Genomic DNA, 24191 nt, shown 5'->3' with positions numbered 1-24191 from the left:
TGGGCACATAACCCAGAGGTCCGTGGATCGAACCAACGCTCTGCTATGTTAATGCAAAGCAGCATTTGCTATTTTGGTATCAGTTAGTTTTTCATATAATGGTGACGTAAGCAGAGTGGCGCAGTGGAAGCTTGCTGGGCCCATAACCCAGAGGTCCGTGGATCGAAACCACGCTCTGCTATGTTAATACAAAGTAGCATTTGCTATTTTGGTATCAGTTAGTTTTTCATATAATTGTGACGTAAGCAGAGTGGCGCAGTGGAAGCGTGCTGGGCCCATAACCCAGAGGTCCGTGGATCGAAACCACGCTCTGCTATGTTATTGCAAAGTGGCATTTGCTATTTTGGTATCAGTTAGTTTTTCATATAACGGTGATGTAAGCAGAGTGGCGCTGTGGAAGCGTGCTGGGCCCATAACCCAGAGGTCCGTGGATCGAAACCACGCTCTGCTAAATTAAAGCAAAATAGCAGTTGCTATTTTGGTATTAGTAAGTTTTACATATAACGGTGATGTAAGCAGAGTGGCGCAGTGGAAGCGTGCTGGGCCCATAACCCAGAGGTCCGTGGATCGAAACCACGCTCTGCTAAATTAATGCAAAATAGCACTTGCTATTTTGATATAAGTTAGTTTGTTCATACAATGATCATGTAAGCAGAGTGGCGCAGTGGAAGCGTGCTGGGCCCATAACCCAGAGGTCCGTGGATCGAAACCACGCTCTGCTATGTTAATGCAAAGTAGCATTTGCTATTTTGGTATCACTTAGTTTTTCATATAATGGGACGTAAGCAGAGTGGCGCAGTGGAAGCGTGCTGGGCCCATAACCCAGAGGTCCGTGGATCGAAACCACGCTCTGCTAAATTAATGCAAAATAGCACTTGCTATTTTGATATAAGTTAGTTTGTTCATACAATGATCATGTAAGCAGAGTGGCGCAGTGGAAGCGTGATGGGCCCATAACCCAGAGGTCCGTGGATCGAAACCACGCTCTGCTAAATTAATGCAAAATAGCACTTGCTATTTTGATATAAGTTAGTTTGTTCATACAATGATCATGTAAGCAGAGTGGCGCAGTGGAAGCGTGCTGGGCACATAACCCAGAGGTCCGTGGATCGAACCAACGCTCTGCTATGTTAATGCAAAGCAGCATTTGCTATTTTGGTATCAGTTAGTTTTTCATATAATGGTGACGTAAGCAGAGTGGCGCAGTGGAAGCTTGCTGGGCCCATAACCCAGAGGTCCGTGGATCGAAACCACGCTCTGCTATGTTAATACAAAGTAGCATTTGCTATTTTGGTATCAGTTAGTTTTTCATATAATTGTGACGTAAGCAGAGTGGCGCAGTGGAAGCGTGCTGGGCCCATAACCCAGAGGTCCGTGGATCGAAACCACGCTCTGCTATGTTATTGCAAAGTGGCATTTGCTATTTTGGTATCAGTTAGTTTTTCATATAACGGTGATGTAAGCAGAGTGGCGCTGTGGAAGCGTGCTGGGCCCATAACCCAGAGGTCCGTGGATCGAAACCACGCTCTGCTAAATTAAAGCAAAATAGCAGTTGCTATTTTGGTATTAGTAAGTTTTACATATAACGGTGATGTAAGCAGAGTGGCGCAGTGGAAGCGTGCTGGGCCCATAACCCAGAGGTCCGTGGATCGAAACCACGCTCTGCTAAATTAATGCAAAATAGCACTTGCTATTTTGATATAAGTTAGTTTGTTCATACAATGATCATGTAAGCAGAGTGGCGCAGTGGAAGCGTGCTGGGCCCATAACCCAGAGGTCCGTGGATCGAAACCACGCTCTGCTATGTTAATGCAAAGTAGCATTTGCTATTTTGGTATCACTTAGTTTTTCATATAATGGGACGTAAGCAGAGTGGCGCAGTGGAAGCGTGCTGGGCCCATAACCCAGAGGTCCGTGGATCGAAACCACGCTCTGCTAAATTAATGCAAAATAGCACTTGCTATTTTGATATAAGTTAGTTTGTTCATACAATGATCATGTAAGCAGAGTGGCGCAGTGGAAGCGTGATGGGCCCATAACCCAGAGGTCCGTGGATCGAAACCACGCTCTGCTATGTTAATGCAAAGTAGCATTTGCTATTTTGGTATCACTTAGTTTTTCATATAATGGTGATGTAAGCAGAGTCCCCAGTAGCACTGCCGACGCAGGGCCTACATGGTCGGCTTTGTGTGTTACCGACGAGTTGGTAAAAAGTCACTAATAAGTCGGGAGAGTAATGGTTTGAAAGTCGAAATGTCCGCATGGAGGGACGATGGACCGCCGGTTTTCCCACTGTTTTAAGGCTACTATAAAACGACTGTTGGCCGACTATATGTCGGCGTCATTATGCCTACCTAAAGCCGCGCTCAATCCGACCATTTCGCGGCTTTTTAGTATAGGAACGGTAAATCGTCGGTAAAGGGCTGGTAGAGTGAGGGTTTGAGAATCAAAATGTCCGCCCGGTGGGACGACGGCCCACTGGTTTACCGACTGTTACGACACGAATGAAATACGACCCTCATCCAACACGTTTGAGAGTCGACTTAACCGCCTGTCAGCAAGAGGTCCGACGGTTTTGCGACGATCAAGCCTTAACTCGAGGCTTCATTCGCTTATAGTAAAGGATACTGATACCAAGAATTGAAATTTCTTTAATACATTTTCAATGAAAATCACTTTAGAATTTGTACTTTGGTTATTTCAAGTAACATACAGGTTGAGCATCAATTATAACAATTTCAAATATTAAACAATGTATTCGATATTACACGTCTAGTCGGTTTTAACCAAAAGTAAATTTTTTCAGGGCGAGTATAATATTTAAATCAATTAAAGCATTTATTAATATTCATTGTTAATATCTTCGATGTGGCCAGTTACTATCTCTTAAATTACAAAAATCTTTATGAAAAATATACAGGGTTGCCACGGAATTTTCAGAACAAAATTCCCGGACGTTTCCAGGTTTTCCCTGACCTTTTTCTCAGATTTTCCCAGACCTTTTAGGGCGGTAGGGTAAATTTTTACATCACGTTTTAATAATTAAATAAACTCTCTACATTAAGTTTTCCAATGTATTTGTTGCACCAAAATGAATAAGAATCATTTTAACTATAAATAACAGTCTTAAGAGCTTTTTTGAAGGCATTTACTTTATAAAAACAATTCTAGACATTTTTAAGGATTGCTCATGGAGTTTTCTGTGTTAAGAGAGGATAAGGAGAAACTTTCATTACTCTTTCAATAAATACTTTTACCCACTAAAATCAAGTTCCCAGAATTTGCTAAAATTTTTAAAATTTCCCGACTTTTCCCTGACCTTTTGGCCCATTTTTAAATTCCCTGACTTTTCCAGGATATCCAGGTACTGTGTCAACCCTGATATACACTTACAGATTTTTTTTAAGGAAAAAGAAAAACATACAATTTAAAAGGGTATTATTTCACACATTTTTCTCTTAAAATGTTTGAAACCGCAAAACAATTCTGTAACTAAAAAAAAAATGAGATCTATTTTGGAATTCAGTATTATTTTCACAACCAAAAATCTTTAATATATAAGGTTTTTGATTTCCAAGCGCCCCAAAGCACTTGCTTCTTTTATATTCAAACAAATAAACTGAAGGTATACATAAACGTTTTAGTTTTGGTTTCACTTTATAGGGGTGTGGTTCCTGCAAGATGAGAAGCTAGGTAAAAAAGCAAAGGCTTATGCATAAAACTGGCTTTAAAAGGTAGTTAAATTGATAATTCAATAACAAAATTCAAACATTACGTTTTAGTTTATTTAGTGTGACAAAGAACCTTAGCGATGAAATTAAAAGTTAGCAAGCCTAGAACTAATCATTTTCGACCACAAAAAACTCGTTTAAACATTCTGACGACCCAGCCGCGTCAGAGATACTGGAAAGGCTAACTTGCTTTCGCACTAGCAGCGCCCTCTTCGATGATGACGTGCATGGCATTATCTTAGTTACGCCAATAGAACAGAGGCGTGTCACCTGACCCGAGAAATTACAGGAGGGAAAATTCAAACTAGAAAATCAGATGTGTTTTCTTGTTTTGCAGTTTTTTTGTAACGTTATACTTCTAGTGTTGCCAAAAATATAGTATTATCAACTTCTGCTTGTGGGTCGAAATATAGTATAAGTTAAATATATAACAAAAAAAATTTGGTGGCATATGTGGAATAGTAAAAGTCAAAAAAACCGTTCCATGGAAAAAGAAGGCCTATACAACAACTTCGTTTTTCATTTTACTCTTTTCAAACGTGACCATACCGACTAGCGGGAAGGAGTTGGTAATCAATTGGCAAAAATGGGTTACATGTTTAGGACGGTAGGCAAGCCTACTTCAAACCACCACAGTTCCAACAGTCGGATAAATGTCGGTTACTAAACGGCCTAAGAATAACTTTGCTTTTAATTTTACTCGTCTTAAACGTCACAATAACGACTAGCGCGAGGGAGTTGGAAATCAATTGGCAAAAAATGTGTTGGAAATCTTTAGACTGTAGCCAAGCCTACTATAAACCATCTCAGTTCCAACAGTCGGATAAATGTCGGTTACTAAACGGCCTAAGAATAACTTTGCTTTTAATTTTACTCGTCTTAAACGTCACAATAACGACTAGCGCGAGGGAGTTGGTAATCAATTGGCAAAAAATGTGTTGGAAATCTTTAGACTGTAGCCAAGCCTACTATAAACCATCTCAGTTCCAACTGTCGGATAAATGTCGGTTACTAAACGGCCTAAGCATAACTTTGCTTTTAATTTTACTCTTCTTAAACGTCACAATACCGACTAGCGCGAGAGAGTCGGTAATCAATTGGCAAAAAATAAGTTGAAATTTTCTAGACGGTAGGCAAGCCTACTTTAAACCATCTCTGTTCCAACTGTCAGATAGATGTCGGCATTGCCAACTAAGAGAAGTAGTCGGCTTCATGAGTCGGAAAAGTATCGGAATAAGCATGGTACAGCTGACTGGACCGTAAACCGACTATTCGACCTTTAACCGACTGTTATGCGGAAGGCTTGTGCTACTGGGGGTGGCGCAGTGGAAGCGTGCTGGGCCCATAACCCAGAGGTCCGTGGATCGAAACCACGCTCTGCTAAATTAATGCAAAATAGCACTTGCTATTTTGATATAAGTTAGTTTGTTCATACAATGATCACGGAAGCAGAGTGGCGCAGTGGAAGCGTGCTGGGCCCATAACCCAGAGGTCCGTGGATAGAAACCACGCTCTGCTATGTTATTGCAAAGTAGCATTTGCTATTTTGGTATCAGTTAGTTTTTCATATAATGGTGATGTAAGCAGAGTGGCGCAGTGGAAGCGTGCTGGGCCCATAACCCAGAGGTCCGTGGATAGAAACCACGCTCTGCTATGTTATTGCAAAGTAGCATTTGCTATTTTGGTATCAGTTAGTTTTTCATATAATGGTGACGTAAGCAGAGTGGCGCAGTGGAAGCGTGCTGGGCCCATAACCCAGAGGTCCGTGGATCGAAACCACGCTCTGCTATGTTAATGCAAAATAGCACTTGCTATTTTGATATAAGTTAGTTTGTTCTAACAATGATCATGTAAGCAGAGTGGCGCAGTGGAAGCGTAATGGGCCCATAACCCAGAGGTCCGTGGATCGAAACCACGCTCTGCTAAATTAATGCAAAATAGCACTTGCTATTTTGATATAAGTTAGTTTGTTCATACAATGATCACGGAAGCAGAGTGGCGCAGTGGAAGCGTGCTGGGCCCATAACCCAGAGGTCCGTGGATCGAAACCACGCTCTGCTATGTTAATGCAAATTAGCATTTGCTATTTTGGTATTAGTAAGTTTTACATATAACGGTGATGTAAGCAGAGTGGCGCAGTGGAAGCGTGCTGGGCCCATAACCCAGAGGTCCGTGGATCGAAACCACGCTCTGCTAAATTAATGCAAAATAGCACTTGCTATTTTGATATAAGTTAGTTTGTTCATACAATGATCATGTAAGCAGAGTGGCGCAGTGGAAGCGTGCTGGGCCCATAACCCAGAGGTCCGTGGATCGAAACCACGCTCTGCTATGTTAATGCAAAGTAGCATTTGCTATTTTGGTATCACTTAGTTTTTCATATAATGGTGATGTAAGCAGAGTGGCGCAGTGGAAGCGTGCTGGGCCCATAACCCAGAGGTCCGTGGATCGAAACCACGCTCTGCTAAATTAATGCAAAATAGCACTTGCTATTTTGATATAAGTTAGTTTGTTCATACAATGATCACGGAAGCAGAGTGGCGCAGTGGAAGCGTGCTGGGCCCATAACCCAGAGGTCCGTGGATCGAAACCACGCTCTGCTATGTTAATGCAAATTAGCATTTGCTATTTTGGTATTTGTAAGTTTTACATATAACGGTGATGTAAGCAGAGGGGCGCAGTGGAAGCGTGCTGGGCCCATAACCCAGAGGTCCGTGGATCGAAACCACGCTCTGCTAGATTAATGCAAAATAGCACTTGCTATTTTGATATAAGTTAGTTTGTTCATACAATGATCATGTAAGCAGAGTGGCGCAGTGGAAGCGTGATGGGCCCATAACCCAGAGGTCCGTGGATCGAAACCACGCTCTGCTATGTTAATGCAAAGTAGCATTTGCTATTTTGGTATCACTTAGTTTTTCATATAATGGTGATGTAAGCAGAGTGGCGCAGTGGAAGCGTGCTGGGCCCATAACCCAGAGGTCCGTGGATCGAAACCACGCTCTGCTAAATTAATGCAAAATAGCACTTGCTATTTTGATATAAGTTAGTTTGTTCATACAATGATCACGGAAGCAGAGTGGCGCAGTGGAAGCGTGCTGGGCCCATAACCCAGAGGTCCGTGGATAGAAACCACGCTCTGCTATGTTATTGCAAAGTAGCATTTGCTATTTTGGTATCAGTTAGTTTTTCATATAATGGTGATGTAAGCAGAGTGGCGCAGTGGAAGCGTGCTGGGCCCATAACCCAGAGGTCCGTGGATCGAAACCACGCTCTGCTAAATTAATGCAAAATAGCACTTGCTATTTTGATATAAGTTAGTTTGTTCATACAATGATCATGTAAGCAGAGTGGCGCAGTGGAAGCGTGCTGGGCCCATAACCCAGAGGTCCGTGGATCGAGACCACGCTCTGCTAAATTAATGCAAAATAGCACTTGCTATTTTGATATAAGTTAGTTTGTTCATACAATGATCACGGAAGCAGAGTGGCGCAGTGGAAGCGTGCTGGGCCCATAACCCAGAGGTCCGTGGATCGAAACCACGCTCTGCTATGTTAATGCAAATTAGCATTTGCTATTTTGGTATTAGTAAGCTTTACATATAACGGTGATGTAAGCAGAGTGGCGCAGTGGAAGCGTGCTGGGCCCATAACCCAGAGGTCCGTGGATCGAAACCACGCTCTGCTAAATTAATGCAAAACAGCACTTGCTATTTTGATATAAGTTAGTTTGTTCATACAATGATCATGTAAGCAGAGTGGCGCAGTGGAAGCGTGCTGGGCCCATAACCCAGAGGTCCGTGGATCGAAACCACGCTCTGCTATGTTAATGCAAAGTAGCATTTGCTATTTTGGTATCACTTAGTTTTTCATATAATGGTGATGTAAGCAGAGTGGCGCAGTGGAAGCGTGCTGGGCCCATAACCCAGAGGTCCGTGGATCGAAACCACGCTCTGCTAAATTAATGCAAAATAGCACTTGCTATTTTGATATAAGTTAGTTTGTTCATACAATGATCACGGAAGCAGAGTGGCGCAGTGGAAGCGTGCTGGGCCCATAACCCAGAGGTCCGTGGATCGAAACCACGCTCTGCTATGTTAATGCAAATTAGCATTTGCTATTTTAGTATTAGTAAGTTTTACATATAACGGTGATGTAAGCAGAGTGGCGCAGTGGAAGCGTGCTGGGCCCATAACCCAGAGGTCCGTGGATCGAAACCACGCTCTGCTAAATTAATGCAAAATAGCACTTGCTACTTTGATATAAGTTAGTTTGTTCATACAATGATCACGTAAGCAGAGTGGCGCAGTGGAAGCGTGATGGGCCAATAACCCAGAGGTCCGTGGATCGAAACCACGCTCTGCTATGTTAATGCAAAGTAGCATTTGCTATTTTGGTATCACTTAGTTTTTCATATAATGGTGTTTAAGCAGAGTGGCGCAGTGGAAGCGTGCTGGGCCCATAACCCAGAGGTCCGTGGATCGAAACCACGCTCTGCTAAATTAATGCAAAATAGCACTTGCTATTTTGATATAAGTTAGTTTGTTCATACAATGATCACGGAAGCAGAGTGGCGCAGTGGAAGCGTGCTGGGCCCATAACCCAGAGGTCCGTGGATAGAAACCACGCTCTGCTATGTTATTGCAAAGTAGCATTTGCTATTTTGGTATCAGTTAGTTTTTCATATAATGGTGATGTAAGCAGAGTGGCGCAGTGGAAGCGTGCTGGGCCCATAACCCAGAGGTCCGTGGATCGAAACCACGCTCTGCTAAATTAATGCAAAATAGCACTTGCTATTTTGATATAAGTTAGTTTGTTCATACAATGATCATGTAAGCAGAGTGGCGCAGTGGAAGCGTGCTGGGCCCATAACCCAGAGGTCCGTGGATCGAAACCACGCTCTGCTAAATTAATGCAAAATAGCACTTGCTATTTTGATATAAGTTAGTTTGTTCATACAATGATCATGTAAGCAGAGTGGCGCAGTGGAAGCGTGCTGGGCCCATAACCCAGAGGTCCGTGGATCGAAACCACGCTCTGCTAAATTAATGCAAAATAGCACTTGCTATTTTGATATAAGTTAGTTTGTTCATACAATGATCATGTAAGCAGAGTGGCGCAGTGGAAGCGTGCTGGGCCCATAACCCAGAGGTCCGTGGATCGAAACCACGCTCTGCTAAATTAATGCAAAATAGCACTTGCTATTTTGATATAAGTTAGTTTGTTCATACAATGATCACGGAAGCAGAGTGGCGCAGTGGAAGCGTGCTGGGCCCATAACCCAGAGGTCCGTGGATAGAAACCACGCTCAACTATGTTATTGCAAAGTAGCATTTGCTATTTTGGTATCAGTTAGTTTTTCATATAACGGTGATGTAAGCAGAGTGGCGCAGTGGAAGCGTGCTGGGCCCATAACCCAGAGGTCCGTGGATCGAAACCACGCTCTGCTAAATTAATGCAAAATAGCACTTGCTATTTTGATATAAGTTAGTTTGTTCATACAATGATCATGTAAGCAGAGTGGCGCAGTGGAAGCGTGCTGGGCCCATAACCCAGAGGTCCGTGGATCGAAACCACGCTCTGCTATGTTAATGCAAAGTAGCATTTGCTATTTTGGTATCACTTAGTTTTTCATATAATGGTGATGTAAGCAGAGTGGCGCAGTGGAAGCGTGCTGGGCCCATAACCCAGAGGTCCGTGGATCGAAACCACGCTCTGCTAAATTAATGCAAAATAGCACTTGCTATTTTGATATAAGTTAGTTTGTTCATACAATGATCACGGAAGCAGAGTGGCGCAGTGGAAGCGTGCTGGGCCCATAACCCAGAGGTCCGTGGATAGAAACCACGCTCTGCTATGTTATTGCAAAGTAGCATTTGCTATTTTGGTATCACTTAGTTTTTCATATAATGGTGATGTAAGCAGAGTGGCGCAGTGGAAGCGTGCTGGGCCCATAACCCAGAGGTCCGTGGATCGAAACCACGCTCTGCTAAATTAATGCAAAATAGCACTTGCTATTTTGATATAAGTTAGTTTGTTCATACAATGATCACGGAAGCAGAGTGGCGCAGTGGAAGCGTGCTGGGCCCATAACCCAGAGGTCCGTGGATAGAAACCACGCTCTGCTATGTTATTGCAAAGTAGCATTTGCTATTTTGGTATCAGTTAGTTTTTCATATAATGGTGATGTAAGCAGAGTGGCGCAGTGGAAGCGTGCTGGGCCCATAACCCAGAGGTCCGTGGATCGAAACCACGCTCTGCTAAATTAATGCAAAATAGCACTTGCTATTTTGATATAAGTTAGTTTGTTCATACAATGATCATGTAAGCAGAGTGGCGCAGTGGAAGCGTGCTGGGCCCATAACCCAGAGGTCCGTGGATCGAAACCACGCTCTGCTAAATTAATGCAAAATAGCACTTGCTATTTTGATATAAGTTAGTTTGTTCATACAATGATCATGTAAGCAGAGTGGCGCAGTGGAAGCGTGCTGGGCCCATAACCCAGAGGTCCGTGGATCGAAACCACGCTCTGCTAAATTAATGCAAAATAGCACTTGCTATTTTGATATAAGTTAGTTTGTTCATACAATGATCACGGAAGCAGAGTGGCGCAGTGGAAGCGTGCTGGGCCCATAACCCAGAGGTCCGTGGATAGAAACCACGCTCTACTATGTTATTGCAAAGTAGCATTTGCTATTTTGGTATCAGTTAGTTTTTCATATAACGGTGATGTAAGCAGAGTGGCGCAGTGGAAGCGTGCTGGGCCCATAACCCAGAGGTCCGTGGATCGAAACCACGCTCTGCTAAATTAATGCAAAATAGCACTTGCTATTTTGATATAAGTTAGTTTGTTCATACAATGATCATGTAAGCAGAGTGGCGCAGTGGAAGCGTGCTGGGCCCATAACCCAGAGGTCCGTGGATCGAAACCACGCTCTGCTATGTTAATGCAAAGTAGCATTTGCTATTTTGGTATCACTTAGTTTTTCATATAATGGTGATGTAAGCAGAGTGGCGCAGTGGAAGCGTGCTGGGCCCATAACCCAGAGGTCCGTGGATCGAAACCACGCTCTGCTAAATTAATGCAAAATAGCACTTGCTATTTTGATATAAGTTAGTTTGTTCATACAATGATCACGGAAGCAGAGTGGCGCAGTGGAAGCGTGCTGGGCCCATAACCCAGAGGTCCGTGGATCGAAACCACGCTCTGCTATGTTAATGCAAATTAGCATTTGCTATTTTAGTATTAGTAAGTTTTACATATAACGGTGATGTAAGCAGAGTGGCGCAGTGGAAGCGTGCTGGGCCCATAACCCAGAGGTCCGTGGATCGAAACCACTCTCTTCTAAATTAATGCAAAATAGCACTTGCTATTTTGATATAAGTTAGTTTGTTCATACAATGATCATGTAAGCAGAGTGGCGCAGTGGAAGCGTGCTGGGCCCATAACCCAGAGGTCCGTGGATCGAAACCACGCTCTGCTATGTTAATGCAAATTAGCATTTGCTATTTTAGTATTAGTAAGTTTTACATATAACGGTGATGTAAGCAGAGTGGCGCAGTGGAAGCGTGCTGGGCCCATAACCCAGAGGTCCGTGGATCGAAACCACTCTCTTCTAAATTAATGCAAAATAGCACTTGCTATTTTGATATAAGTTAGTTTGTTCATACAATGATCATGTAAGCAGAGTGGCGCAGTGGAAGCGTGCTGGGCCCATAACCCAGAGGTCCGTGGATAGAAACCACGCTCTGCTAAATTAATGCAAAATAGCACTTGCTATTTTGATATAAGTTAGTTTGTTCATACAATGATCACGGAAGCAGAGTGGCGCAGTGGAAGCGTGCTGGGCCCATAACCCAGAGGTCCGTGGATAGAAACCACGCTCTGCTATGTTATTGCAAAGTAGCATTTGCTATTTTGGTATCAGTTAGTTTTTCATATAACGGTGATGTAAGCAGAGTGGCGCAGTAGAAGCGTGCTGGGCCCATAATCCAGAGGTCCGTGGATCGAAACCACGCTCTGCTAAATTAATGCAAAATAGCACTTGCTATTTTGATATAAGTTAGTTTGTTCATACAATGATCATGTAAGCAGAGTGGCGCAGTGGAAGCGTGCTGGGCCCATAACCCAGAGGTCCGTGGATCGAAACCACGCTCTGCTATGTTAATGCAAAGTAGCGTTTGCTATTTTGGTATCACTTAGTTTTTCATATAATGGTGATGTAAGCAGAGTGGCGCAGTGGAAGCGTGCTGGGCCCATAACCCAGAGGTCCGTGGATCGAAACCACGCTCTGCTAAATTAATGCAAAATAGCACTTGCTATTTTGATATAAGTTAGTTTGTTCATACAATGAACACGGAAGCAGAGTGGCGCAGTGGAAGCGTGCTGGGCCCATAACCCAGAGGTCCGTGGATCGAAACCACGCTCTGCTATGTTAATGCAAATTAGCATTTGCTATTTTGGTATTAGTAAGTTTTACATATAACGGTGATGAAAGCAGAGTGGCGCAGTGGAAGCGTGCTGGGCCCATAACCCAGAGGTCCGTGGATCGAAACCACGCTCTGCTAAATTAATGCAAAATAGCACTTGCTATTTTGATATAAGTTAGTTTGTTCATACAATGATCATGTAAGCAGAGTGACGCAGTGGAAGCGTGATGGGCCTATAACCCTGTGGTCCGTGGATCGAAACCACGCTCTGCTATGTTAATGCAAAGTAGCATTTGCTATTTTGGTATCACTTAGTTTTTCATATAATGGTGATGTAAGCAGAGTGGCGCAGTGGAAGCGTGCTGGGCCCATAACCCAGAGGTCCGTGGATCGAAACCACTCTCTTCTAAATTAATGCAAAATAGCACTTGCTATTTTGATATAAGTTAGTTTGTTCATACAATGATCATGTAAGCAGAGTGGCGCAGTGGAAGCGTGCTGGGCCCATAACCCAGAGGTCCGTGGATCGAAACCACGCTCTGCTATGTTAATGCAAATTAGCATTTGCTATTTTAGTATTAGTAAGTTTTACATATAACGGTGATGTAAGCAGAGTGGCGCAGTGGAAGCGTGCTGGGCCCATAACCCAGAGGTCCGTGGATCGAAACCACTCTCTTCTAAATTAATGCAAAATAGCACTTGCTATTTTGATATAAGTTAGTTTGTTCATACAATGATCATGTAAGCAGAGTGGCGCAGTGGAAGCGTGCTGGGCCCATAACCCAGAGGTCCGTGGATAGAAACCACGCTCTGCTAAATTAATGCAAAATAGCACTTGCTATTTTGATATAAGTTAGTTTGTTCATACAATGATCACGGAAGCAGAGTGGCGCAGTGGAAGCGTGCTGGGCCCATAACCCAGAGGTCCGTGGATAGAAACCACGCTCTGCTATGTTATTGCAAAGTAGCATTTGCTATTTTGGTATCAGTTAGTTTTTCATATAACGGTGATGTAAGCAGAGTGGCGCAGTAGAAGCGTGCTGGGCCCATAATCCAGAGGTCCGTGGATCGAAACCACGCTCTGCTAAATTAATGCAAAATAGCACTTGCTATTTTGATATAAGTTAGTTTGTTCATACAATGATCATGTAAGCAGAGTGGCGCAGTGGAAGCGTGCTGGGCCCATAACCCAGAGGTCCGTGGATCGAAACCACGCTCTGCTATGTTAATGCAAAGTAGCGTTTGCTATTTTGGTATCACTTAGTTTTTCATATAATGGTGATGTAAGCAGAGTGGCGCAGTGGAAGCGTGCTGGGCCCATAACCCTGAGGTCCGTGGATCGAAACCACGCTCTGCTAAATTAATGCAAAATAGCACTTGCTATTTTGATATAAGTTAGTTTGTTCATACAATGATCACGGAAGCAGAGTGGCGCAGTGGAAGCGTGCTGGGCCCATAACCCAGAGGTCCGTGGATCGAAACCACGCTCTGCTATGTTAATGCAAATTAGCATTTGCTATTTTGGTATTAGTAAGTTTTACATATAACGGTGATGAAAGCAGAGTGGCGCAGTGGAAGCGTGCTGGGCCCATAACCCAGAGGTCCGTGGATCGAAACTACGCTCTGCTAAATTAATGCAAAATAGCACTTGCTATTTTGATATAAGTTAGTTTGTTCATACAATGATCATGTAAGCAGAGTGACGCAGTGGAAGCGTGATGGGCCTATAACCCTGTGGTCCGTGGATCGAAACCACGCTCTGCTATGTTAATGCAAAGTAGCATTTGCTATTTTGGTATCACTTAGTTTTTCATATAATGGTGATGTAAGCAGAGTGGCGCAGTGGAAGCGTGCTGGGCCCATAACCCAGAGGTCCGTGGATCGAAACCACGCTCTGCTAAATTAATGCAAAATAGCACTTGCTATTTTGATATAAGCTAGTTTGTTCATACAATGATCACGGAAGCAGAGTGGCGCAGTGGAAGCGTGCTGGGCCCATAACCCAGAGGTCCGTGGATAGAAACCACGCTCTGCTATGTTATTGCAAAGTAGCATTTGCTATTTTGGTATCAGTTAGTTTTTCATATAATGGTGATGTAAGCAGAGTGGCGCAGTGGAAGCGTGCTGGGCCCATAACCCAGAGGTCCGTGGATCGAAACCACTCTCTTCTAAATTAATGCAAAATAGCACTTGCTATTTTGATATAAGTTAGTTTGTTCATACAATGATCATGTAAGCAGAGTGGCGCAGTGGAAGCGTGCTGGGCCCATAACCCAGAGGTCCGTGGATAGAAACCACGCTCTGCTAAATTAATGCAAAATAGCACTTGCTATTTTGATATAAGTTAGTTTGTTCATACAATGATCACGGAAGCAGAGTGGCGCAGTGGAAGCGTGCTGGGCCCATAACCCAGAGGTCCGTGGATAGAAACCACGCTCTGCTATGTTATTGCAAAGTAGCATTTGCTATTTTGGTATCAGTTAGTTTTTCATATAACGGTGATGTAAGCAGAGTGGCGCAGTAGAAGCGTGCTGGGCCCATAATCCAGAGGTCCGTGGATCGAAACCACGCTCTGCTAAATTAATGCAAAATAGCACTTGCTATTTTGATATAAGTTAGTTTGTTCATACAATGATCATGTAAGCAGAGTGGCGCAGTGGAAGCGTGCTGGGCCCATAACCCAGAGGTCCGTGGATCGAAACCACGCTCTGCTATGTTAATGCAAAGTAGCGTTTGCTATTTTGGTATCACTTAGTTTTTCATATAATGGTGATGTAAGCAGAGTGGCGCAGTGGAAGCGTGCTGGGCCCATAACCCAGAGGTCCGTGGATCGAAACCACGCTCTGCTAAATTAATGCAAAATAGCACTTGCTATTTTGATATAAGTTAGTTTGTTCATACAATGATCACGGAAGCAGAGTGGCGCAGTGGAAGCGTGCTGGGCCCATAACCCAGAGGTCCGTGGATCGAAACCACGCTCTGCTATGTTAATGCAAATTAGCATTTGCTATTTTGGTATTAGTAAGTTTTACATATAACGGTGATGAAAGCAGAGTGGCGCAGTGGAAGCGTGCTGGGCCCATAACCCAGAGGTCCGTGGATCGAAACTACGCTCTGCTAAATTAATGCAAAATAGCACTTGCTATTTTGATATAAGTTAGTTTGTTCATACAATGATCATGTAAGCAGAGTGACGCAGTGGAAGCGTGATGGGCCTATAACCCTGTGGTCCGTGGATCGAAACCACGCTCTGCTATGTTAATGCAAAGTAGCATTTGCTATTTTGGTATCACTTAGTTTTTCATATAATGGTGATGTAAGCAGAGTGGCGCAGTGGAAGCGTGCTGGGCCCATAACCCAGAGGTCCGTGGATCGAAACCACGCTCTGCTAAATTAATGCAAAATAGCACTTGCTATTTTGATATAAGCTAGTTTGTTCATACAATGATCACGGAAGCAGAGTGGCGCAGTGGAAGCGTGCTGGGCCCATAACCCAGAGGTCCGTGGATAGAAACCACGCTCTGCTATGTTATTGCAAAGTAGCATTTGCTATTTTGGTATCAGTTAGTTTTTCATATAATGGTGATGTAAGCAGAGTGGCGCAGTGGAAGCGTGCTGGGCCCATAACCCAGAGGTCCGTGGATCGAAACCACGCTCTGCTAAATTAATGCAAAATAGCACTTGCTATTTTGATATAAGTTAGTTTGTTTATACAATGATCATGTAAGCCGAGTGGCGCAGTGGAAGCGTGCTGGGCCCATAACCCAGAGGTCCGTGGATCGAAACCACGCTCTGCTAAATTAATGCAAAATAGCACTTGCTATTTTGATATAAGTTAGTTTGTTCATACAATGATCATGTAAGCCGAGTGGCGCAGTGGAAGCGTGCTGGGCCCATAACCCAGAGGTCCGTGGATCGAAACCACGCTCTGCTAAATTAATGCAAAATAGCACTTGCTATTTTGATATAAGTTAGTTTGTTCATACAATGATCACGGAAGCAGAGTGGCGCAGTGGAAGCGTGCTGGGCCCATAACCCAGAGGTCCGTGGATAGAAACCACGCTCTGCTATGTTATTGCAAAGTAGCATTTGCTATTTTGGTATCAGTTAGTTTTTCATATAACGGTGATGTAAGCAGAGTGGCGCAGTGGAAGCGTGCTGGGCCCATAACCCAGAGGTCCGTGGATCGAAACCACGCTCTGCTAAATTAATGCAAAATAGCACTTGCTATTTTGATATAAGTTAGTTTGTTCATACAATGATCATGTAAGCAGAGTGGCGCAGTGGAAGCGTGCTGGGCCCATAACCCAGAGGTCCGTGGACCGAAACCACGCTCTGCTAAATTAATGCAAAATAGCACTTGCTATTTTGATATAAGTTAGTTTGTTCATACAATGATCATGTAAGCAGAGTGGCGCAGTGGAAGCGTGCTGGGCCCATAACCCAGAGGTCCGTGGATCAAAACCACGCTCTGCTAAATTAATGCAAAATAGCACTTGCTATTTTGATATAAGTTAGTTTGTTCATACAATGATCACGGAAACAGAGTGGCGCAGTGGAAAGTGCTGGGCCCATAACCCAGAGGTCCGTGGATAGAAACCACGCTCTGCTATGTTATTGCAAAGTAGCATTTGCTATTTTGGTATCAGTTAGTTTTTCATATAATGGTGATGTAAGCAGAGTGGCGCAGTGGAAGCGTGCTGGGCCCATAACCCAGAGGTCCGTGGATCGAAACCACGCTCTGCTAAATTAATGCAAAATAGCACTTGCTATTTTGATATAAGTTAGTTTGTTCATACAATGATCATGTAAGCAGAGTGGCGCAGTGGAAGCGTGCTGGGCCCATAACCCAGAGGTCCGTGGATCGAAACCACGCTCTGCTAAATTAATGAAAATAGCACTTGCTATTTTGATATAAGTTAGTTTGTTCATACAATGATCATGTAAGCAGAGTGGCGCAGTGGAAGCGTGCTGGGCCCATAACCCAGAGGTCCGTGGATCGAAACCACGCTCTGCTAAATTAATGCAAAATAGCACTTGCTATTTTGATATAAGTTAGTTTGTTCATACAATGATCACGGAAGCAGAGTGGCGCAGTGGAAGCGTGCTGGGCCCATAACCCAGAGGTCCGTGGATAGAAACCACGCTCTGCTATGTTATTGCAAAGTAGCATTTGCTATTTTGGTATCAGTTAGTTTTTCATATAACGATGATGTAAGCAGAGTGGCGCAGTGGAAGCGTGCTGGGCCCATAACCCAGAGGTCCGTGGATCGAAACCACGCTCTGCTAAATTAATGCAAAATAGCACTTGCTATTTTGATATAAGTTAGTTTGTTCATACAATGATCACGGAAGCAGAGTGGCGCAGTGGAAGCGTGCTGGGCCCATAACCCAGAGGTCCGTGGATCGAAACCACGCTCTGCTATGTTAATGCAAATTAGCATTTGCTATTTTAGTATTAGTAAGTTTTACATATAACGGTGATGTAAGCAGAGTGGCGCAGTGGAAGCGTGCTGGGCCCATAACCCAGAGGTCCGTGGATCGAAACCACGCTCTGCTAAATTAATGCAAAATAGCACTTGCTATTTTGATATAAGTTAGTTTGTTCATACAATGATCATGTAAGCAGAGTGGCGCAGTGGAAGCGTGCTGGGCCCATAACCTAGAGGTCCGTGGATCGAAACCACGCTCTGCTAAATTAATGCAAAATAGCATTTGCTATTTTGATATAAGTTAGTTTGTTCATACAATGATCACGGAAGCAGAGTGGCGCAGTGGAAGCGTGCTGGGCCCATAACCCAGAGGTCCGTGGATAGAAACCACGCTCAGCTATGTTATTGCAAAGTAGCATTTACTATTTTGGTATCAGTTAGTTTTTCATATAACGGTGATGTAAGCAGAGTGGCGCAGTGGAAGCGTGCTGGGCCCATAACCCAGAGGTCCGTGGATCGAAACCACGCTCTGCTAAATTAATGCAAAATAGCACTTGCTATTTTGATATAAGTTAGTTTGTTCATACAATGATCATGTAAGCAGAGAGGCGCAGTGGAAGCGTGCTGGGCCCATAACCCAGAGGTCCGTGGATCGAAACCACGCTCTGCTATGTTAATGGAAAGTAGCATTTGCTATTTTGGTATCACTTAGTTTTTCATATAATGGTGATGTAAGCAGAGTGGCGCAGTGGAAGCGTGCTGGGCCCATAACCCAGAGGTCCGTGGATCGAAACCACGCTCTGCTAAATTAATGCAAAATAGCACTTGCTATTTTGATATAAGTTAGTTTGTTCATACAATGATCACGGAAGCAGAGTGGCGCAGTGGAAGCGTGCTGGGCCCATAACCCAGAGGTCCGTGGATCGAAACCACGCTCTGCTATGTTAATGCAAATTAGCATTTGCTATTTTGGTATTAGTAAGTTTTACATATAACGGTGATGTAAGCAGAGTGGCGCAGTGGAAGCGTGCTGGGCCCATAACCCAGAGGTCCGTGGATCGAAACCACGCTCTGCTAAATTAATGCAAAATAGCACTTGCTATATTGATATAAGTTAGTTTGTTCATACAATGATCATGTAAGCAGAGTGGCGCAGTGGAAGCGTGATGGGCCTATAACCCAGAGGTCCGTGGATCGAAACCACGCTCTGCTATGTTAATGCAAAGTAGCATTTGCTATTTTGGTATCACTTAGTTTTTCATATAATGGTGATGTAAGCAGAGTGGCGCAGTGGAAGCGTGCTGGGCCCATAACCCAGAGGTCCGTGGATCGAAACCACGCTCTGCTAAATTAATGCAAAATAGCACTTGCTATTTTGATATAAGTTAGTTTGTTCATACAATGATCATGTAAGCAGAGTGGCGCAGTGGAAGCGTGCTGGGCCCATAACCCAGAGGTCCGTGGATAGAAACCACGCTCTGCTATGTTATTGCAAAGTAGCATTTGCTATTTTGGTATCAGTTAGTTTTTCATATAATGGTGATGTAAGCAGAGTGGCGCAGTGGAAGCGTGCTGGGCCCATAACCCAGAGGTCCGTGGATCGAAACCACGCTCTGCTAAATTAATGCAAAATAGCACTTGCTATTTTGATATAAGTTAGTTTGTTTATACAATGATCATGTAAGCCGAGTGGCGCAGTGGAAGCGTGCTGGGCCCATAACCCAGAGGTCCGTGGATAGAAACCACGCTCTGCTATGTTATTGCAAAGTAGCATTTGCTATTTTGGTATCAGTTAGTTTTTCATATAATGGTGATGTAAGCAGAGTGGCGCAGTGGAAGCGTGCTGGGCCCATAACCCAGAGGTCCGTGGATCGAAACCACGCTCTGCTAAATTAATGCAAAATAGCACTTGCTATTTTGATATAAGTTAGTTTGTTTATACAATGATCATGTAAGCCGAGTGGCGCAGTGGAAGCGTGCTGGGCCCATAACCCAGAGGTCCGTGGATCGAAACCACGCTCTGCTAAATTAATGCAAAATAGCACTTGCTATTTTGATATAAGTTAGTTTGTTCATACAATGATCATGTAAGCCGAGTGGCGCAGTGGAAGCGTGCTGGGCCCATAACCCAGAGGTCCGTGGATCGAAACCACGCTCTGCTAAATTAATGCAAAATAGCACTTGCTATTTTGATATAAGTTAGTTTGTTCATACAATGATCACGGAAGCAGAGTGGCGCAGTGGAAGCGTGCTGGGCCCATAACCCAGAGGTCCGTGGATAGAAACCACGCTCTGCTATGTTATTGCAAAGTAGCATTTGCTATTTTGGTATCAGTTAGTTTTTCATATAACGGTGATGTAAGCAGAGTGGCGCAGTGGAAGCGTGCTGGGCCCATAACCCAGAGGTCCGTGGATCGAAACCACGCTCTGCTAAATTAATGCAAAATAGCACTTGCTATTTTGATATAAGTTAGTTTGTTCATACAATGATCATGTAAGCAGAGTGGCGCAGTGGAAGCGTGCTGGGCCCATAACCCAGAGGTCCGTGGACCGAAACCACGCTCTGCTAAATTAATGCAAAATAGCACTTGCTATTTTGATATAAGTTAGTTTGTTCATACAATGATCATGTAAGCAGAGTGGCGCAGTGGAAGCGTGCTGGGCCCATAACCCAGAGGTCCGTGGATCAAAACCACGCTCTGCTAAATTAATGCAAAATAGCACTTGCTATTTTGATATAAGTTAGTTTGTTCATACAATGATCACGGAAACAGAGTGGCGCAGTGGAAAGTGCTGGGCCCATAACCCAGAGGTCCGTGGATAGAAACCACGCTCTGCTATGTTATTGCAAAGTAGCATTTGCTATTTTGGTATCAGTTAGTTTTTCATATAATGGTGATGTAAGCAGAGTGGCGCAGTGGAAGCGTGCTGGGCCCATAACCCAGAGGTCCGTGGATCGAAACCACGCTCTGCTAAATTAATGCAAAATAGCACTTGCTATTTTGATATAAGTTAGTTTGTTCATACAATGATCATGTAAGCAGAGTGGCGCAGTGGAAGCGTGCTGGGCCCATAACCCAGAGGTCCGTGGATCGAAACCACGCTCTGCTAAATTAATGAAAATAGCACTTGCTATTTTGATATAAGTTAGTTTGTTCATACAATGATCATGTAAGCAGAGTGGCGCAGTGGAAGCGTGCTGGGCCCATAACCCAGAGGTCCGTGGATCGAAACCACGCTCTGCTAAATTAATGCAAAATAGCACTTGCTATTTTGATATAAGTTAGTTTGTTCATACAATGATCACGGAAGCAGAGTGGCGCAGTGGAAGCGTGCTGGGCCCATAACCCAGAGGTCCGTGGATAGAAACCACGCTCTGCTATGTTATTGCAAAGTAGCATTTGCTATTTTGGTATCAGTTAGTTTTTCATATAACGATGATGTAAGCAGAGTGGCGCAGTGGAAGCGTGCTGGGCCCATAACCCAGAGGTCCGTGGATCGAAACCACGCTCTGCTAAATTAATGCAAAATAGCACTTGCTATTTTGATATAAGTTAGTTTGTTCATACAATGATCACGGAAGCAGAGTGGCGCAGTGGAAGCGTGCTGGGCCCATAACCCAGAGGTCCGTGGATCGAAACCACGCTCTGCTATGTTAATGCAAATTAGCATTTGCTATTTTAGTATTAGTAAGTTTTACATATAACGGTGATGTAAGCAGAGTGGCGCAGTGGAAGCGTGCTGGGCCCATAACCCAGAGGTCCGTGGATCGAGACCACGCTCTGCTAAATTAATGCAAAATAGCACTTGCTATTTTGATATAAGTTAGTTTGTTCATACAATGATCATGTAAGCAGAGTGGCGCAGTGGAAGCGTGCTGGGCCCATAACCTAGAGGTCCGTGGATCGAAACCACGCTCTGCTAAATTAATGCAAAATAGCATTTGCTATTTTGATATAAGTTAGTTTGTTCATACAATGATCACGGAAGCAGAGTGGCGCAGTGGAAGCGTGCTGGGCCCATAACCCAGAGGTCCGTGGATAGAAACCACGCTCAGCTATGTTATTGCAAAGTAGCATTTACTATTTTGGTATCAGTTAGTTTTTCATATAACGGTGATGTAAGCAGAGTGGCGCAGTGGAAGCGTGCTGGGCCCATAACCCAGAGGTCCGTGGATCGAAACCACGCTCTGCTAAATTAATGCAAAATAGCACTTGCTATTTTGATATAAGTTAGTTTGTTCATACAATGATCATGTAAGCAGAGAGGCGCAGTGGAAGCGTGCTGGGCCCATAACCCAGAGGTCCGTGGATCGAAACCACGCTCTGCTATGTTAATGGAAAGTAGCATTTGCTATTTTGGTATCACTTAGTTTTTCATATAATGGTGATGTAAGCAGAGTGGCGCAGTGGAAGCGTGCTGGGCCCATAACCCAGAGGTCCGTGGATCGAAACCACGCTCTGCTAAATTAATGCAAAATAGCACTTGCTATTTTGATATAAGTTAGTTTGTTCATACAATGATCACGGAAGCAGAGTGGCGCAGTGGAAGCGTGCTGGGCCCATAACCCAGAGGTCCGTGGATCGAAACCACGCTCTGCTATGTTAATGCAAATTAGCATTTGCTATTTTGGTATTAGTAAGTTTTACATATAACGGTGATGTAAGCAGAGTGGCGCAGTGGAAGCGTGCTGGGCCCATAACCCAGAGGTCCGTGGATCGAAACCACGCTCTGCTAAATTAATGCAAAATAGCACTTGCTATATTGATATAAGTTAGTTTGTTCATACAATGATCATGTAAGCAGAGTGGCGCAGTGGAAGCGTGATGGGCCTATAACCCAGAGGTCCGTGGATCGAAACCACGCTCTGCTATGTTAATGCAAAGTAGCATTTGCTATTTTGGTATCACTTAGTTTTTCATATAATGGTGATGTAAGCAGAGTGGCGCAGTGGAAGCGTGCTGGGCCCATAACCCAGAGGTCCGTGGATCGAAACCACGCTCTGCTAAATTAATGCAAAATAGCACTTGCTATTTTGATATAAGTTAGTTTGTTCATACAATGATCATGTAAGCAGAGTGGCGCAGTGGAAGCGTGCTGGGCCCATAACCCAGAGGTCCGTGGATAGAAACCACGCTCTGCTATGTTATTGCAAAGTAGCATTTGCTATTTTGGTATCAGTTAGTTTTTCATATAATGGTGATGTAAGCAGAGTGGCGCAGTGGAAGCGTGCTGGGCCCATAACCCAGAGGTCCGTGGATCGAAACCACGCTCTGCTAAATTAATGCAAAATAGCACTTGCTATTTTGATATAAGTTAGTTTGTTCATACAATGATCATGTAAGCAGAGTGGCGCAGTGGAAGCGTGATGGGCCTATAACCCAGAGGTCCGTGGATCGAAACCACGCTCTGCTATGTTAATGCAAAGTAGCATTTGCTATTTTGGTATCACTTAGTTTTTCATATAATGGTGATGTAAGCAGAGTGGCGCAGTGGAAGCGTGCTGGGCCCATAACCCAGAGGTCCGTGGATCGAAACCACGCTCTGCTAAATTAATGCAAAATAGCACTTGCTATTTTGATATAAGTTAGTTTGTTCATACAATGATCACGGAAGCAGAGTGGCGCAGTGGAAGCGTGCTGGGCCCATAACCCAGAGGTCCGTGGATCGAAACCACGCTCTGCTATGTTAATGCAAATTAGCATTTGCTATTTTGGTATTAGTAAGTTTTACATATAACGGTGATGTAAGCAGAGTGGCGCAGTGGAAGCGTGCTGGGCCCATAACCCAGAGGTCCGTGGATCGAAACCACGCTCTGCTAAATTAATGCAAAATAGCACTTGCTATATTGATATAAGTTAGTTTGTTCATACAATGATCATGTAAGCAGAGTGGCGCAGTGGAAGCGTGATGGGCCTATAACCCAGAGGTCCGTGGATCGAAACCACGCTCTGCTATGTTAATGCAAAGTAGCATTTGCTATTTTGGTATCACTTAGTTTTTCATATAATGGTGATGTAAGCAGAGTGGCGCAGTGGAAGCGTGCTGGGCCCATAACCCAGAGGTCCGTGGATCGAAGCCACGCTCTGCTAAATTAATGCAAAATAGCACTTGCTATTTTGATATAAGTTAGTTTGTTCATACAATGATCACGGAAGCAGAGTGGCGCAGTGGAAGCGTGCTGGGCCCATAACCCAGAGGTCCGTGGATCGAAACCACGCTCTGCTATGTTAATGCAAATTAGCATTTGCTATTTTGGTATTAGTAAGTTTTACATATAACGGTGATGTAAGCAGAGTGGCGCAGTGGAAGCGTGCTGGGCCCATAACCCAGAGGTCCGTGGATCGAAACCACGCTCTGCTAAATTAATGCAAAATAGCACTTGCTATATTGATATAAGTTAGTTTGTTCATACAATGATCATGTAAGCGGAGTGGCGCAGTGGAAGCGTGATGGGCCTATAACCCAGAGGTCCGTGGATCGAAACCACGCTCTGCTATGTTAATGCAAAGTAGCATTTGCTATTTTGGTATCACTTAGTTTTTCATATAATGGTGATGTAAGCAGAGTGGCGCAGTGGAAGCGTGCTGGGCCCATAA

At 44.0% G+C, this 24191-nt stretch overlaps 6 non-coding genes across 6 annotated transcripts; all 6 read left to right on the top strand.

The window, feature by feature from the left end:
- The first annotated feature begins 8024 nt into the window (after positions 1–8024).
- Positions 8025–8096, top strand: TRNAI-AAU (transfer RNA isoleucine (anticodon AAU)). Its single transcript has one exon. It is a non-coding gene; the product is annotated as a tRNA-Ile (tRNA).
- Positions 8097–18733: 10637 nt separating this feature from the next.
- TRNAI-UAU (transfer RNA isoleucine (anticodon UAU)) lies at positions 18734–18805 on the top strand. The gene has a single exon. It is a non-coding gene; the product is annotated as a tRNA-Ile (tRNA).
- Positions 18806–22393: 3588 nt separating this feature from the next.
- Positions 22394–22465, top strand: TRNAI-UAU (transfer RNA isoleucine (anticodon UAU)). Its single transcript has one exon. It is a non-coding gene; the product is annotated as a tRNA-Ile (tRNA).
- A 470-nt stretch (positions 22466–22935) lies between these two features.
- TRNAI-UAU (transfer RNA isoleucine (anticodon UAU)) lies at positions 22936–23007 on the top strand. Its single transcript has one exon. It is a non-coding gene; the product is annotated as a tRNA-Ile (tRNA).
- Positions 23008–23477: 470 nt separating this feature from the next.
- TRNAI-UAU (transfer RNA isoleucine (anticodon UAU)) lies at positions 23478–23549 on the top strand. Its single transcript has one exon. It is a non-coding gene; the product is annotated as a tRNA-Ile (tRNA).
- A 470-nt stretch (positions 23550–24019) lies between these two features.
- On the top strand, positions 24020–24091 carry TRNAI-UAU (transfer RNA isoleucine (anticodon UAU)). Its single transcript has one exon. It is a non-coding gene; the product is annotated as a tRNA-Ile (tRNA).
- Positions 24092–24191: the final 100 nt, after the last annotated feature.

The sequence above is a fragment of the Phalangium opilio genome, unplaced genomic scaffold (genome assembly GCF_054372755.1).
Source record: "Phalangium opilio isolate 3A_F unplaced genomic scaffold, DU_Popi_V2 ptg000046l_1, whole genome shotgun sequence".
NCBI lineage: Eukaryota > Metazoa > Arthropoda > Arachnida > Opiliones > Phalangiidae > Phalangium > Phalangium opilio.
Note: the sequence above shows the minus strand (reverse complement) of the source record. Positions and strands in the feature narration are given on the sequence as shown.